This window comes from Cyanistes caeruleus, chromosome 12, assembly GCF_971803275.1.
Source record: "Cyanistes caeruleus chromosome 12, bCyaCae1.hap1.1, whole genome shotgun sequence".
Taxonomy (NCBI): domain Eukaryota; kingdom Metazoa; phylum Chordata; class Aves; order Passeriformes; family Paridae; genus Cyanistes; species Cyanistes caeruleus.
This window is the reverse complement of record NC_141712.1, coordinates 9,445,749-9,462,700: the sequence shown is the minus strand read 5'-3', so window position 1 is coordinate 9,462,700 and position 16,952 is coordinate 9,445,749. Positions and strand designations below refer to the sequence as shown.

Below are 16,952 nucleotides of genomic sequence, written 5' to 3'. Positions count from 1 at the left end.
CATTATCCCTGTAATGCAGAAATATCTAGAAGGTCTTTGCAACAGTGAGCTGGGTGAAGGCCAGTTTTTAAAGATTCTAAATATTTCTGATGTCTCTAGGCACAACAAAATGTTGTTTCCAGCTTCAGCATAAACTGGATGTAAATTACAGGTCTTAGCTTGAGCTGCCTAATGGGGAGTCTAAGAATGAGCTGAATCTGGGTGAAATTCTGAATAATAGGAGGCAGCTCATATGTGCATGTAGGATAAAGAAATTCTTAATTTCTTTCTGTTCACCCATGTCTCCTGCTTGTAAAAAGTCTGTTGTATACATTTTGTGGTCTAGGGAGCTGGCAACCCAGTAGATTGCCACAGTACATGTTTCCATGGAAATAATTGAGATGTAATAAATAAAGGCACTCTGAGGTCATAGGTTTCCCAATTCAACTGAGAAGAAAACAAGCATAAATTATGTGGATATATGTGTGGCATTTAGGACTTAAAATAATTTAACATTTTTCTCATTTTCATCTTTTATTTCACTTGTTATAGCAGCTTTGCTATTTATTAACCACTACAAGATTTGTGTATCCTTTCTCGTTCAGAAAGATTATGCCCTAAAATAGGATCAGTCTGTGCCTGTGATGAAAGGGATTATTCTGCATGCAAACTGCACTTTAAGTGGGAGCGATGCTGACTTTAAAGAAGTGATTGACTTTGACAGAAGTATTGAATGTTGACAAGTCTTAGATGTGCGTTATTGAAAATGAAGTGATAGCAAACCCAAAGTGGATGCCAGCACAGCTGCAGGTCAGGTGCCCCCTGTGCTATATTATCAGGTCTCAGGTTCAGCCTGGCAGAAATTTACAGTAATTCCTATAGCTGAAACTCCAGTAGTAGCCCTGGGCTTCCCCCTGACATGGAATTTATGATTTGCAATACAATTCACTGATTTGTTTTGACCATTGGTTTGTGCAAAGTTGAAGACACTAACCTCATAGCTGGTGGTTGGGGACAACGTTGGCTTAAAGGAAGGTGGTCTCATGTCAGTTAGAACGGAATAAACGCGTGAGTATTGAATATTTGCTAGTTTGCAAAATAAACACTTAGGGGACAGTGTGGTGGTAGCAGTGGTGGAGTAAAATGCTTTCTGAAGCTTTACTTCACATCACAGATGAAGCCCATGAAAGTAATTTTCCTCAGCACAGACTCTTGCCCTGTTGCCAGTAACCTCAACTGCTGAGAGCTTTTCCATCTCTCTGTAAGGAAAAGTTATACCTTACTCAGTGTTGTTAAAACCACGTGGACCTGAACCCCAGAACATAACACAGCTGTCAGTGTCAAAGCACTCTGTCTTGTCCCCCGTTACAGCTGATGGGTGCTGATATTAACACCAGTGTCCTTAAAAGCTTGTTTGGCGCTGGAGCAGGGGCACCCAGTCCGCTCAGGGGGCTGAGGAGGGCAGGTCTTCCTTCTTCCCCGTGGTCAAACTGCAGCTTCTCATGCTTGGGGCTGGTTCTGGAAGGCGCAGTGCTGGGATGCGGGTAACAGCATTTCCAGTGGATTTCCAGTCCCATGTAATGGTTATTGAGGCATTACTGGATTCCATTTGTGGGACTGGGCTTGCGCTGGCACAAGGTTTTAAGCATCAGATGCACTTTGGCTGCTGAATTTGACAGTTCTGCAAATTGCTGTCAGCTTGTGGGGGTATTTTGTGCATAAACATGCTAGCTGGTAATCAAACTGTTTTGCAAAAGAATGCACTAATTAACTCTAGATTTGTTATCCTACTTGAAGTTGCAGAATCGCTGTCATATTTTTTTGCTTTCTGTTGGCAAAAAATGCTGATAGAAACTTTTGATTCACACCCTACCTGCCTCATTTGTGTCAGTCAAGAAGAGAAAAGGGGGGTTGCTCATTACTTCGTTATCTGCAAAGTAAATAAAAATACTTCAACCATTTGCTGAGTTCCAATTAGTTGATTGCTATGAATGATCTTCTTTAAAGGAATGCTGTTTTACCTATCTGCTCCTACAAAGGTTTGATTTTGAAAGTCTTGTGAAAAGGATTCTCTTTGTCTTGATTGATGTCAAGAATAAAAGCATGATGGTAATATCCCTTTGAAAGCTATTGTATTGTCAGCTCTGGCTGACAGCAGGAGGCCCTCCTAGTGCTATAGATTAGCGCTGTGAAAACACTGACATTTTCTTTGTTATATTGCTGTTGTTCTGCTTGCAAAGTCAATTATACAATGTCGGAGCTCAGTTACAGAGTTGACTGTGGAAGTAACAATGTCTTTCATACTTGTCTTAAAGATATAATTTTCCTTTTTTCCCAGTTGATAAAGAAGAACCTGAAGGTACTGGAACAGTACATTCTACAAATTAAATTTTGACAAGTATAATCATAATTGCCAAATACAAGAGACTTGTGTGATTATCCTTTAATTTTACAGTTCATTCAAGTTTCGGTGGAATTTTATTGATACAGTGAAAGCAGCAGCTAAAATTGATAAAACTCATATCAAATAAGATTACACTCTTGATTGTTCTTTATCAAGTGTAGCTTTTGGGGGATTAGGAATAATTGGAGATGTTGGTGTTTCATTGTGGGGCTGGTGCCCTGAGAGTGTTTGAATCCATGCAGTATTCCGAGCACCGCCTTCAGGGATTAGCCTGCAGTTTTTAATTTTTGCCTGTGTATTTTGCTACAAGCCTAGCAGCATTCTCCTCTGAACTCCACAAGTCCCATTTTCCTGCTTTTCTCTCCCTCTGGTATCCTCTCCTGGCCGGGATCTGGGTGGTATTTAACTGGTTTTACTGATTGAAACTCCTGCCTGTGTGCAAACACCTTTTAATTGCGGCCTGTTCCCATTGGTCTCAGTGAATATAACGAATAAACGTGGCCAAAAATTGAAAAGAGTGGGAAAGGTAACACAAAACATTTAAATATCAATGGGAAGAAATTAGGAATCTCATATTTTTAGTGATACTATGTCTAAAGCCATTGAAGAAGAACAACTACCATTGTACAGCTCTTGGAGAATTCTTCCTATATTTTTCTTCAAAAAATAAATATTTGTGTAAAATCAGTGCAAGTTAAAGAACATCATTCACTGCTGAATTGCTTCAGATGACACATGGAAAAAAAATAATCAGAGACCTCTTGTAGGACGTTAATTGTAGGATTTCTAAATTACTATTATAAACTAATAGAGTAACAAAAGATTCTACAGTTACCAGTAATTTGTCAGGATTTATTTTGTTTTTCTTCAATAATTGAAAATTAATGTCTTGAAGTGAAAGCAGATGTTCATGCCATCCTCTGAATTGGATATAAAAATGATGTTTTGTAGATGCGTTAAGCTTGTGTAAATACAGATTGTCTTATCATAGATGTGGCTTTGGCTTGGTTTTATCTTTTGTTTGGTGCCAAATTAACTTTCAGGTTAAACGTGGGTAAGTGGTTTAAGCTTGGTTAAATTAACTAAATTGAATGCTTGAGGTAGTACCCAGTGATCAATTACTACAGTAAACATTTTAAAAACCCTACCTCACCTGCTGGTTTTGTGAATGATGAGACTTTTTCATACTGTAGAATTAATATTTACTTCCATTTGATAAGTGGACTTGTAATTGTTTACTTGGCTATTTTTATTGAATTGGTTAATTTTTATCTTGCTTTCCAATTCCAATTTGTGAAATCAATTTTAGATGATTACAACATTTGAAAAATGCATACCACATTTATTTTGAAAAAGAAATAATCTCCCGGTCTCATGTGTCATATGTATTATAACATTCTCTTACACAAAAGATTATTAATTACCCACAATAATTGAACTGTCTTATAAAATGCCTGTATCGGGTCCTCATCACTCCATCAGTGTTCTCCGTAAATGCCTCTGAAAAAGCGTGGCTGTTATATTCCCTTGTATCCTAGTAAATGTGCTGGAGAAATGAAATACTACTAATATAAAACCTATTAGAGACTCCTGCTAAATCTTGACTGACAAATGGTGGTGGAGGGGAGGGCCTGGCTTTGGTGTGTGCGTTGGTGGACACGGACTCGGAGAGTGTGGGTGGGAGCTGGAGCCAAGCGAGGACCAACTCTGAGCTCTGTGTGCATTTATTCCACGTACTTTTAGAGCCCAGAAGCAGATTCTCGTGCATTTTCTTTCCTGATGTCCATTAGTAAATGGAGTGAAGCTGATTTCTTTTTCTCTCAGACAAATAAGGTGATGTGAGTTTTAAGTCCTTCATCTTCTTGACAACACCTAGATGTATTTATGTGCGGCAGTGAATTGTGGTGGCTTATTGGAGTCACATTATTCTGGGGAGTAGAAGGATGTGCAGGGACTAAATGGTCTCTTGTTACATTTCTAGCTACAGAAGGCTCAAGCTTTGACCTCTTGCAATGGCTTGCTTTCAAAAATGTGAACAAAGGGACCTGATGGTGTTGGAGACTGGGTGCTGCCATTTGGAATGGGCTCACAGATCTCCTTGTGGTGCTGTGGGTTGTGGATGGCATTAGCTTCCCACAGAATGACTGACTTTGGGTAGCACTGCAATACCCATCTGAATCCAGCCATAAGTACCTTCATTATATTGTTTGCACTTGCTTAGAAAGAAAACCTTTTCCTTTCTAGCCACAGATTAGGCAACAGAAAGACCAATTTGTAGAGCTAGTAAATGCCACTTGTTAATCATATGCAGTACAATTATTAATTTTTTTCCCTCTTCCCCCTTGGATGTATTAAGTCAACTTTTTAGCTTTTTTATGTAATTGAAATTTGCCCTTTTGTTACCTGGGCATGAATTATTTTTGAAATGTTGTCATTACCCGCCCTGCTGTGAGGTTTATCTCTTCTGTTCATCCTAATTAAATAAAACATACTGTTGTTCGCTGGTCTCGTGTTGAAGTGAATTACCTGCCTGAAGGCTCTCGCTGGTGTCAGGGCTCGCTTCTTGTTGCAGCAGCAGCCGTTGACTAACACATTTACTTTTAGATTTTCATTTCAAAGGGCTCAGTTTGTGCAGTGTGACAGGTGAATGGTGAACGCTTTACAGGACTTTCAAGAGCTGAACAAACAGTAAAGGACTTATTGCTACTGCAGCCGCATGGCAAGTACAAATGTAAGGCAGCCTTTGTGGCAGAGAAGTGTTTCCTTTGCTGGATAGAGGCCACTCAGGAGACCTGAAGGGCTCACTTGGGTATGCTGGAGGTGAAATAATCTCAGTCATGATCTCATTTAAACCCACCCTACCTGTGTGTTCTCCTGGGCAATTTCTAGTAGGGTTGATCTCGTCTCTCTTTGTAGCATCACCCGCAGTCATGTTCTCCTTGAGTCTGGCACTGATAACGAAGGCTGCTTCAGAAGTGTAACAGTTGGAGTTTCTTTACACAGAAGTTATTTCTAGTTCATATTAGAGAACGTAAACAATGCATTCAGGTTTTAAAGCGAAGCAGAGGGAAAGATCCCTGCTTGTAGAGAAACAGTTTGTTTAAGCCTCTGATAGCACTGCAGAAAATGCGCTGCTCACTAGTGAAATCCTGTTATGAGTAAAAGTACAAGAATTAACAAGTCGCTGTACTCCAGTCTCTGTTGGCTCCTGCTAGGCTCTGGAGGTTTGGTCAAATGTGGCCTAATTCTGCTTTCCAAATATTAAAAAAAATTACACAGAGGGCAAAAAGACAAGTTCTTAATATGCATATCCTGGGAAAATCCTAAACCAGTATTTTTACCCCCTCCAGTCCCAAGGCTAATCAAAATTCCTTTGTTTCCACATCTACCATTAAAATATATGCCTCCCTTGGTTGCCTGCTGACTGTACAAGTTTAACCACTCAATCGATTGGACTCACAAAAGCTGTTACTGGGTTTACGTAGTATTTGCCTACAGGTAATTTAAAGATTGGGCTGAGGGTCCAGGCACCCTTTGCCAGGACTGATACTTAAATTTGCAGCTCTGTTCATTTCTTGATGATCCTCACCCGGCTGAGATGAGGTTTTTCTGGGTTTTTACTGAGGCAGGTGAGCCAAGCATCCACCTGCTGATGCTGGAACTTGCTTCGCATGGGTGGAAGCTGAGTGCTAATGAGGATAATGTTAATGAAAACAGACTTGCCATGTGCTTTAAAAAGGGAGTGGTGCAACATAGAAGTGTAGTACTTTGCTGGGTGTGCATGTGTTTTCTGTCTTTAGTGCGACTACATTTCCCCCCCCCACCAATCCCTTGACAGCACTGGAGCTGGGTTGTATGTTTAAGTGAAAGTCTAAGCTCTCTGAGTAGTTCTGCTAATTGAGGTTTGTGTTGGAAAACTGTGAGTAGCCTTCTGTCAGCTGTAGGGTGAAGGCTCTGTCTTGTTTTTGTGGTGGTGTTTCTTACAGGCCTTGGTAGGTATTAGATTTTCCTTCCCTACCAATTTTCATTCCTTATACAGCAACTAAAAGAGCAGGAGCAGCAAAGAGATTGGATGGCAGTAGTCATTCAGTATCTAATGCTGGAGAGAGTGTCTCCTGCTCCTTCTGCTGACTCTGAGATTGCTGCTGGGAGGATTTCCAGGGGAGCACTGGGAAGGTTCAAGGTGCAGGAGATGCAGCAGGGCTGTGGGAGCTCCTAGATAACACTGGGGAAACCCAAGAGACCTGGGTTGTGTTTAACACCTGTCACTGTAAGCAGGTACAGCTTTATATGAGAGAATGTGACTGTGATTCTGTATTCTTTCAATTTCCTGTCTGAAAAAATGGGAAACTAAAAGAGAAAAAAAACGTGGTAGAAGGCTGAATGTCATACTTTGGGAAGTGGAAATGCTAAACAGAGAGAGAAATAAAATAGGGAAAGTAGGAAATCTGTTGCTATTTGAGTATGGAGGGTGCCTGATGATTAGTTTTGGCACAGAGGTTGACTTAACAGAAGCTCTATCTATATTATTTGTAAGTTTAAATCTAACGACTGAGAGAAGGATCAGATCTGAAAAGTGACTCCAGCTCCATAGAAAAGTGTATGATTATGCATAAGCAGAAAAAAACCCATGCAAATAATTGAAAAAAAATAGCTTTTCTGCTCTTACTAGACAGTGACAGCGCTTTCCTGCCTGGAGGAGTGCATTTGTTGTGGTATGCAGTTATTTTTTGTTAGAGACATTTGAGGACAAGTGTGATTGCAGTCATCAGTTCTTGGCATTTCAACTATTTTAGGACCATGGCAGTATCCAGCTGAACTTGGTCAGGAAGGACTCAGTTCAGGGTTTTGCAGGGAAAGGGAGATCAGGTTGGTAACTGGAAAAAGTAGGCTTTCAACACTTTACTATGTGACTATACACAAATACATATAGTATATGATATGTGTTCATGGTAAATGAAAGAGAAAGCTTAGAGGAACAGGTAATATCTTTTGTTGGGCAAACTAAAATGATTGCAAAATGCAAAGAAGTTTTTCTGATGAACAAGCCTGCTGCTGTACTGAAAAAAGCAGCAGCATTCTGGCTATTTTGCTTGATAGGTCAATGTAGCTTTGCTTTAATTTACTTATTCAAGCTATTACTTGCATTTCTGTTGCTTCATTAGATTACTCACATGAGTAAAGAGACACTGGATTACATAGTAATGCCAAGCTTGTGTATTATTTATTGCTGAATTCTGTGGATGCATTTTGGTTGGGTTTGCTCACGGTCTCCTTTATTTCTAGGAAAATGGCATGCCTTGCCCTTCATAATTTCTTTGCTTTTACTGACCAGGCTGTTCCCCCAGAGGGCATGTGGGATGTGGCAGTGTTGAAAATAGTGGGATGGGGAAGCAGAGAAGAAGGGCTGCATTATTGCACCTTATTTATGTTTACACTAGACCTATATAGAAAAAGATGGTGTGTTTCTGGCAGGGATACTTTGTGGAGAATGTAGTAGGCAACTCTGGGTGCCAAATCTGTTGCCTCAAAGATTTTTTTTTTTCCTTTTTTGTAAAGATAAGGAAGTACTTTGGTCTGATTCTGAGCATGCTTGAAGAGTACAGTGCATTAGGAGCTTTTTTATAATGCAATTCTGAGTGCTTGTCTTTGGATCTTGTACTGAGTCTTGTCCACTGACCTGATTCCTATAATTTCAAGGGTGTTTTCTTTCCTAATTTCTTTTCTGCTTGATAACAGATAAGTGAGATTTGTTTTAGAACTCCTATTTGATTTATTTTGATTACTATTTTTGGTCTCAAATAAACACTTAACAGAGAGCTTCTTTTTTCATTCTTGTCAGAATAAGTAAATTCAGTAAAAAGCCTGAACTTAAAGGCAAGGGTCTGAAAAAACCCACCCCTGAGAGATGCTTGGCAGTGGCGTGGTGTGCCTGGTTTGCAGTGCTGTGGTGGGGAGCTGTGGAGGGGGAGCTGCTGGCCCTGCCTGCAGAGCTGCCAGGCTGCACAGCCGGGTGTCCCTGGCTGCAGCAGGAGCTGCTGCTCAGGGGCCTGGGGGGACAAACCCCCCGCAGTTGGCAGAAAGATGCTGTCTTGGTGGTGGGGCTGTTGGTGTTATGCAGGCAGATCTCTCACAAATGGGGTTTGCTGGCTGCTCTGACATGCACCAGGAATTCTCCCAAAGACAAAATGCATATTTTCATAAAGAGGTATCTGAGCTATGATTTTCCTCCTTGCCAGTAGGTCTGTATTCAAAATGTGGCTCCAAAGAAAGTGCATAGAAAAAACGAGCTTTTAATTTGTCACCTGCTGCTGTACCACCCTGTCCTCCTTGAGATGCCAAGTTGTAAATGAGGTTTTTGTATCCCCACACACGGCCATCCAAGAAATGTTCTGTCTGTCATAGCAGTCAGTGGCACAGCTGAAGACATCAGACTAGTGGCTTAAAACCTGCTGCTGTCTGATTGGCGTGAGCAAAGCCAATGTGGTGCAAAACTTGAGCAAACAAAAAGGCAGGTAGAGAAATTGCTGTCTTCACTGGCTCTGGAGGTCCTGGCTGCCTCCAGAGCAGGAGCTGCTAAAACCTTTCTGTCCTACAGTGTTAAGGCAAAAGGAAGCAAAATTGTTTCTTTATGCTGTCCCTCAGAGTGCCCTTGGAAAGCTCCCTTTAAATGAAACTTTAAAAATGCAATATTTTTTCTTCAGGTCTTATTTGGGAGAGTAGTGTCTTGCCTGGCTGCACGTGGTCTCTTCCACCCTGCCTGTTTGTCCAAGCACTGGGGGTGGTGCACATGCCAGCTGTAAATTCTTGTCTCCTAGCAAACCTCAAACCACCTAATAAAAACATTTCTTGAGGTAGTCACCAAGAATGTGATTTTTTAACTTATACACAAGTGGTGATGTTTTCAAGGGAAAACAGCCCAACTGTGGGACAGGCAGGGAAACTGCCATGAAGTTTCCTACATATCTATTGCCTAAGAAAATGTCAGTGAAGTCCCTTAGCAGCTTTGTTTCCTTTCCCGTAGCATCTCTCCCACAGTGGAACTTGGGAAGCTTGAGACTGTTTTACTTTCAGGGAATGCTTACAGTTAGGATTTCCTCCCCAGGTTGAAGCCTCTTTACTTATTTTTCCTCCTTTGAATCTTTGCTGGTTTTGCTCCTTGCCGTTGGGGAGAACATGACCACAACCCTGGAGGTGCCTTCAGGAAAAGAAGTGGGCAGGGGAGAATGGAACAGGGTGGTCCTGCAGGGCAGTGAGCCCAGAGTCCATCCTCAGCCGCTGCTCACGGTGGGAGCTGCTGAGGCCCTGGCAGGGAGGGGATATGGTAATCCTGCTCTTTTGGGAAGCTGAAGGCAGTTGGCCTCTATTAGAGGGAATTTATCTGCTTCTCTGTCCTTACTGTCTACTGCTGGCTTGACTTGATTTTCTTCTATTGGCACATCCCAACAAGCTTGTTTTTTTCTGAAGATTTTCTTGATTTGATGTTGCCATGTTGGAAAAACACACACCAGCCCCTGGATTAAATACAGTCTGCAAAATGGCATATGTTAAGCACACTGCTCTGGAAGGGAGCATGGAGATGAATCCTGGTTGGTCTGAGGCTGCCATTACCTTACACTCTGATTGTGAAATTGCTTTTTGCATCTTGGCTGCCTGGACCAGTGCCACGGCTGTGCCCACTGATGCTCCAGGATAGGGCAGATCTGATGGGGTTAGTTCTCCTTCTGTTTCTGGATCTTATTCCTGCTGCCTTCCTAGCTTCCTTCAGAGCCCCTTTGACCTTCCAGTCCACCAGCAAAGTAACCTGGTAGCTCTCTGCTGGCCACACACAGGTCTAGCATGAGTTAGGGTAGGGCAAGCCTTTTTATCAGTGTCTGAGTTCCATTGCTTTGGGTCAAACCTTTGTGGGAAAGAACCTCAGCTGGGGAGGTTGGGCTGTGGCCCCTTGCCTGGGAAGTGGGTGTGCATCTCTATCTGCAGTGGGCTGATAGGCCCCCTGAAAATGTGTCCCAGAAATGATGGCTTTTGAAACAAGTGCTCAGATCCATAGCGAAGCACAGGTGCAGAGCCACAGGAGTACAGCCTGAAGTTGTTCACTGAGAGTTATGAAGAACAGACTCACGTTGTACAAGTGCTTGGTGCTCTCTGCCATTCTGGGCACAATCATATGTCCCAGCAGAGGTGTGAGCTGTGAGTGCAGTGGCTGGATGCCGCTGCTCATCCCTCTCTGGGTGGGGGCTCCCAGCCAAGCAGGCAGCTGTGCTCTGGAAGGAATGCAGAACAGAGAAGGGGAGAGCTCTTGCAGCGAGGAAAGGAGAAGGCATCTGGACCGGAGTTCGGCCGGCATCTTCCACTGCTCCTGTGCTGGTGGAAGTTGCTGGCAGCAGCCTTGCATGAGGCAGCACTGCTGCAGAACAATTTTCTTCTCTGTTCTAACATAGTAGAAATAATGCCACTAAGAAATTAGGTTATGTATCTCAAGGGAAAGGGAGATTTGTTATTCTGCTTTTAGCTTGCACCATAGACTGTCACCATGGGGCCTGCACCACCAAGTGGGTGCTTGTGCTAATCCTGGCACTTAAATGCCAGACAGTTCTTTGTCAGAGACTGGTCTGTCTCTGGTGCTTGGGTGACAGGAGATACTATGTTATATTCCAGCTCTTTTGGCTACTTTATAGTCTGTTTTCTTAGGGGCAGATTTTGGCTGTGGTTGACTGAAGTAACACCATGTCCTATGAACTTCCTGCCCAGGCTGTTTCATGTTCCTGGGCTTAAAATGTCACATTGGCTTTCTGGAGGACAAAGCTTCTGCTGGCCAAAGCACCTGGTGTCCTTGGGCCCATGAAGCTGGTGGCCAGCCTGGCCTCTGGAGTTGCAGCAGTGCCTTGTACTTGTTCGTGCTCTTACTGAGAGAGTTTCTGATGCAGCAAATTTGGATGGCTTTCCCTGTTAGGAAGGGTCCCCCCTCCCCCTGCCTTTTTCCCCCCTTCCCCTCATTTGCTTATTTTTAGTCACATGAAGTAAAAGAATTGGTTGTTTGCCAAGAAGAAAAATCAACAAACAAAAACCCCAAAGCAACCACAACATTGTACCTTTCCTTGCTTTTAAGAAACATTTCCTTGTAAGTGTAACTAATGGTGTGGGTTTTTAGTAAAAGCCTGTGATTCGGTGTTAAACCAATAGCACATCAACGAATAAAAGAGACTGGTTTCCTGTGTGTTTTCCTATTTAATACTAATCTTGTTCAGATTTTGGAAAACTTTGTGGTGTGAAAATAGGAAGAAATGTTGTCTCTTATGAAGGAATAAGATCTTTAACTCAGCGTGCTTGTGCAATAGCATTGGTTGAGCTGCAGTCTGGGCTCGCAAACAACCTTATTTTTAAAAAAAAAGGTTTCAATTTTATAAATATTTCTGCCTCTTTCCCTTTCTTTTGCAATACCTAACATACACTGTCTGTTCTGCTGTTAACTCCCTGATGCAGAATTCCTAAGTTTGGGCTAATAGAAAATTTGGAGGATTCTTCATTATCTGAACCTCTTGAGAAATACCAAATATGTTCCAGTAATTGTGGTGTAGTACAACAGGGAGTCACACTGGCAGTTTGTTGGAAAGGGTTTTTCCTGTAGTTATGAAAACCATACAACTATTAAAATCCCCAAAACCGAAACCGCTGGGATTACTCATATACTTACAGTTAAGCGCATGCCTAAAGGTAGATATATTCAGCATGCCATTTTTGATTGGCGTTTGATTCCTAGCTTGAGAATACGAGGAAAAAACCAAACCGTTCCTCAATTGCTTCAGTCCCGTGCAGCCTTTTCATTCTGTGCTCACATGCTGAACTACGCTGAGCTCTGGTTCATACAGAAGCACCTGGGTGTGCTATAAAGCAAATTATTGATAATAAAGGAAGAAAAGTTTGCAAAATAGTAAGATACTCCAGGCTGCTAGAAGAGACTTGGAGTCAGATTTTTCCCCTCCTGCCTTCTCTTCTGCCTCTGCCATGGCTCTTGGAATAATGAGCATGTTTCAATTTTTTTCTCCCTCTCTTAATGTTTTCTACCTCAGTTATATGCAAAGAGGATGTAACATTTGTGCCTTGGAGAGTAGAGTGAATTTATTAAACACTGTGAGATGCTGGATAGGTGAAGTGAAATATAACACCAATACTATAGTTCGGATCATAATATTTGGATTTTCTTTGTGGTTGTTTCATTTTCCCTATTATAGATGATGTTTTTCCTGTTAAATCTGTTGTAGAAAGCAGAAAAAGATGCTTGATTTCCTAGTTCCAGTATAGGGACTTCTTTCCTTGCTGCAGTTTCTTACTGAGAAAGATGCTAGTTGCCTTGTTCTTCTGTCCACAAGGTAGCAATAGCTTCCAGCTCTCTCTCAGTTTCTCTCTTAAAAACTTTATTCTGTGAAATATTTGGAATCTTCTGAGTGACTTTCTCTTGAAAAGCATTGGTGTGTGCCTACAAGTTTACTGATATATCACCCTAAACAGTTTGTTTGTACACCTATTCTTCTTATGAAACAAAACGTATTTTGCACCTGTGAAACTGTCTAAACAATTTGCTTTGAGCCACAATTTGGAAATAAGAAGGTTGTGGAGGGTAACTAATTACAAAAATGTTTTTGTTACACTTCTCTAAAGAAGATTCATTTGCACTAGTATCAATATGTGGGGGAATTTAATTTAAAACCAGCCCCAGCCACTTTGTAGAAAAATATAATGCAGTACATAAACTCATTTTAGACACTACTTATTCTACTGTGTCCCATTAGTTGATGTTTACACAGTGCTTTGAAAATGTAAAGAGCTATATAAGTGCTTATTATTACTACATTATTATTATTCTCCCTCTTGAAAAAAGACCCTCTAGGGAGAGGGAGACTTGCTCTGCATTTCTTCTGTAGTGCAGATCCCACAAGAAGTATACCCACTTGTTTTGGTTTGTACATTCTTCCCTCCCCATTTCCATGCTTTTGGAAAAAAAGTACTGTGTTTTAGAGATTAGAGCTTTTATTTAGTTTATGCTGGGTAGCTACAGCAATGAGAACATTATTTGAAGGCATATAAAAATCTTAAAATAGCTTTTTATTGCTCCATGCAACAAAGTGAATCATCACACTGGCATTGGCCCCTGTGGTTTGTGGGTGCTGGGGCCCCTTGCCCAGCCTGGGCACTAAGGGAGAAGCAGGAGCAGGTGATGATGCCCTTTGCTGGGCTCCTTGTGATATTTCCTCATCCAGTTGTTGGGCTCAAGGACCCAACAAGGGAGTACAGGAATGGTGCTAACAAAGCCTGAAGAGAATTTCCCTCTTGCAGAGGAAGCACTACAAGTTTTTCTGCAGAATCAGAACTACAGTTTTTCCTTGTAACCTGTATCACTACAGGAAGAGAAGATTTCAGTTTAAGTTACTTTAATCCCCTTTATTCCTTGACTCATTATAACGAGAATGGCTTTTAGTGGGCAATATTAACCATTTGCGTCCTGAAACTTGAGAGCAATTCTCTTTGCCTCTGTGTTATATATACTGTATCATCTCATTTGGAGGCTGTAATCACGGCAGATGAAATTTGGAGTTATTTTTGCCCAGGTACCCCTAGGCTTGCGTTGTTGTAAGGTGGAGTAGCAGTAACCATAATCCTTCTTTTAAGTACAGTGTGGAGCTTTCCACTCCACTCCTACTTTTACCTTTGTTCCACTGTTGTTGGGTGCTCTGGCCCCTGCCTGGCCTCATGTTGGATTTCCTGCAGTGCAGCAACTCTGCTTCCAGCATTCTCAGCCCTTCTTTACAGCCAGCTCCATTTTGGGAAAAGGAACAGAGGAGAGGGAAAGAGGCCTTGAAAATGTGGAGGAGAAGATAGTCTGAGGTTCGTGTTTATTACACAGCATAACCTGACTTAGGTTTGTCACTGAATATGGCCTTTGGTTATGTTACACACATGGCCACTAAAAAATGAGGTCACATGCAGCATTTCAGCCTGGTTTCCACCAGTAATGGGGTTTTATGCATGTCCCCTTTGCTGGTGGTCCAGTCTGAGCTGGTGTCTACAGGCAGTAGTAGGGGGTGCTGGTCAATGGTAGCTGTGGTCCCAAACCTCTACAAACAACAGCAGGGTGAAGGAAGGAGGGAAGTCCCCCAAATTTGCTAAGAGAGCTTCAGCAAATGGTGAGCAGCTCATACAGGCAAATGCAGTGTGGGAGAGGCTGCAGCACGTGGGAGTGGGGATGTGGTGACAGGTTGGGCCAGTCCTGGCCATGTTCAGAACTTCCTTTTCTTTATTCACTTCAAGGGATAAATAGTTCAACTGTGACTGGCAACAGTTCCAGGCATTGTCTAAATTAAAGCTGAAGTGTAAGTGTGGTCTGATAACTCACACTCACATATTGTGTTAGTACTTTTTAATGGGTTCATCAGCCTTGTCAATGAATATCTCAGGCTCCAGCTTCAGAGGGGAAAGCAGTAGGCTGCAGGGAGCTGCAGGGATGGGATGGGGCTGGCATTGGCTGGGGGGAGCCAGGGATGGGGAAGGACTTTGTTCCTTTAGTTTGCATCCCTCCTGAAGCCGCCAGCCCTGAAATAATGGCCCAGGAAATTGGCCATGGGCAAGTTTTGCTGTGCTCAGTGCCCAGGGACTTGTCAGTCTTGAAGAAGTGGTGAAGGATTGGCACAGCCTTGCATCCCTCCCTACTTCATTTCTTTCTGAATAGCAATTAATTTGTGAGTGGAAAAGTATGAATTTTTATAGACTGAAAGCTTAAATTCAGAATGAAACCCACTTGGACAGTGGATTATTTGTTTCACTGATTGCAGATGAATGCTCAGAGACTGAGCCTAGGGCAGCAATAGGTGTATGGACTTGATATGGTTAAAAACAACAAAAAATTTCTACATTTCTCTTGCCTTTTTCCATCTGAGCCTGACAAGCTTGTAGAAACCTTGTTGGTGAGAGCAGACTTGTTGCTGAAACCTGGCGCCAGGTGATACCCAGCACAACCCCTGGGTGATGGAGGGCACTTCCAATACCCCCAGAGTAGACACGGTGTGACTGGGAAAACTCCAGAAAGATCAAATGTACCTGCCATACCTTAGCAAAGGCATGGCAATGGGAGTGGAAGTCCTCACAACGCCATTCCTGACAAGTTTCCTTGACAGAACTCATCCCTTTCCCTCTGGATATCATTTCTACTTGTTTTATTGACAAACGTAGAAATGACAAAATATAAATGAAGGTGGCAGTCATCACCTTCACTGTGGAATAAATCATGGGGTTGGGGCCCAGCAGCTCTGTGGGATGGGGTGGCTGTCACTGGTTCCTCAGTGTCCCCACAGCTCCCTGCGGGACAGGGCACGTCCCAGTCTCCCCCCACACACACCGCCTAAACTCTAAACACAAGCAGGCACAAAGATGCTCCAGAAGCACAACCGGTTTGTGCGGTGGCACGGGAGAGCGAGCAAATCCCCTGCAGAAGCTGCAGCGCGGCCGCCCCGGCCAGGCTCGGCCCCGCGTGTCCGAGGCCACCGGGCAGCGGCCTGGATCCCGGGCTGGATCCCGGGCTGGATCCCGGGCTGGATCCGGGCTGGATCCCGGGCTGGATCCCGGGCTGGATCCCGGGCTGGTTCCAGGGCTGGATCCCGGGCTGGATCCGGGCTGGCTCCCGGGCTGGATCCCGGGCTGGATCCCGGGCTGGATCCCGGGCTGGATCCCGGGCTGGCTCCAGGGCTGGATCCCGGGCTGGATCCCGGGCTGGATCCCGGGCTGGATCCCGGGCTGGATCCCGGGCTGGATCCCGGGCTGGATCCCGGGCTGGATCCGGGCTGGCTCCCGGGCTGGCTCCCGGGCTGGATCCCGGGCTGGATCCCGGGCTGGATCCCGGGCTGGATCCCGGGCTGGCTCCAGGGCTGGATCCCGGGCTGGATCCCGGGCTGGATCCCGGGCTGGATCCCGGGCCGAACCCCGCGGAGAGCCGCAGCGACAGCCCGGGGCCGGGCAGATGGCTCCTGCCGGCCGCGGGGCCCCGCTCTTCTGGGAGCGAGCCCCGCTGAGACTGCAACAACAGCAACCCGGGAGCCGGGCAGATGGTGTACTGCCGGCCGCCAGGATAATTGCATCAGCTGGTTACTCCTGCAGCCGGCCGAGCCTCCTATTCGTACCGCTCTGAAATGATCCTGATTTGTTTTCCTTCTTTTTCCCCCCCTTCCCTGCCTTGTTTAAATTTATGTAATTTTTGTGAGGGATGGGCTGAGGCCGGGGAGCGGCCATCTGCCAGGGGTGTCGGTGGTGGGGTCGGTGCAGCAGCCGGCCGGCCGGGGGGCACCGCCGTGGCCTCCTGCTCCTGCTCCGCGTGTCGCTCGGGGCTCGAATGAAGAGCTGGACCAGCACGACCCTTTCCAGCCTTGGTGGTGCACTGCAGTCTCAGCCCGTGTGCAATACGTCTGCCAGCCTCCACCTAAATTGCTCCACATACCCGAGCTGCGGCTCCCTGGAGCACGGCAGCCCGAGGTCTGAATACTGCAGCAAACCCCCCCGGGTCCCAGCCCGCTGCCTCCCCCTC

The 16,952-nt window shown here is 44.2% G+C and overlaps 1 protein-coding gene across 6 annotated transcripts in view; it reads left to right on the top strand.

Annotated features, from left to right (window-relative positions):
- ZNF423 (zinc finger protein 423) overlaps positions 1-16,952 on the top strand; it is a 267,337-nt gene that overhangs the window by 43,165 nt on the left and 207,220 nt on the right. The gene's annotated exons all lie outside the window — the stretch shown is intronic.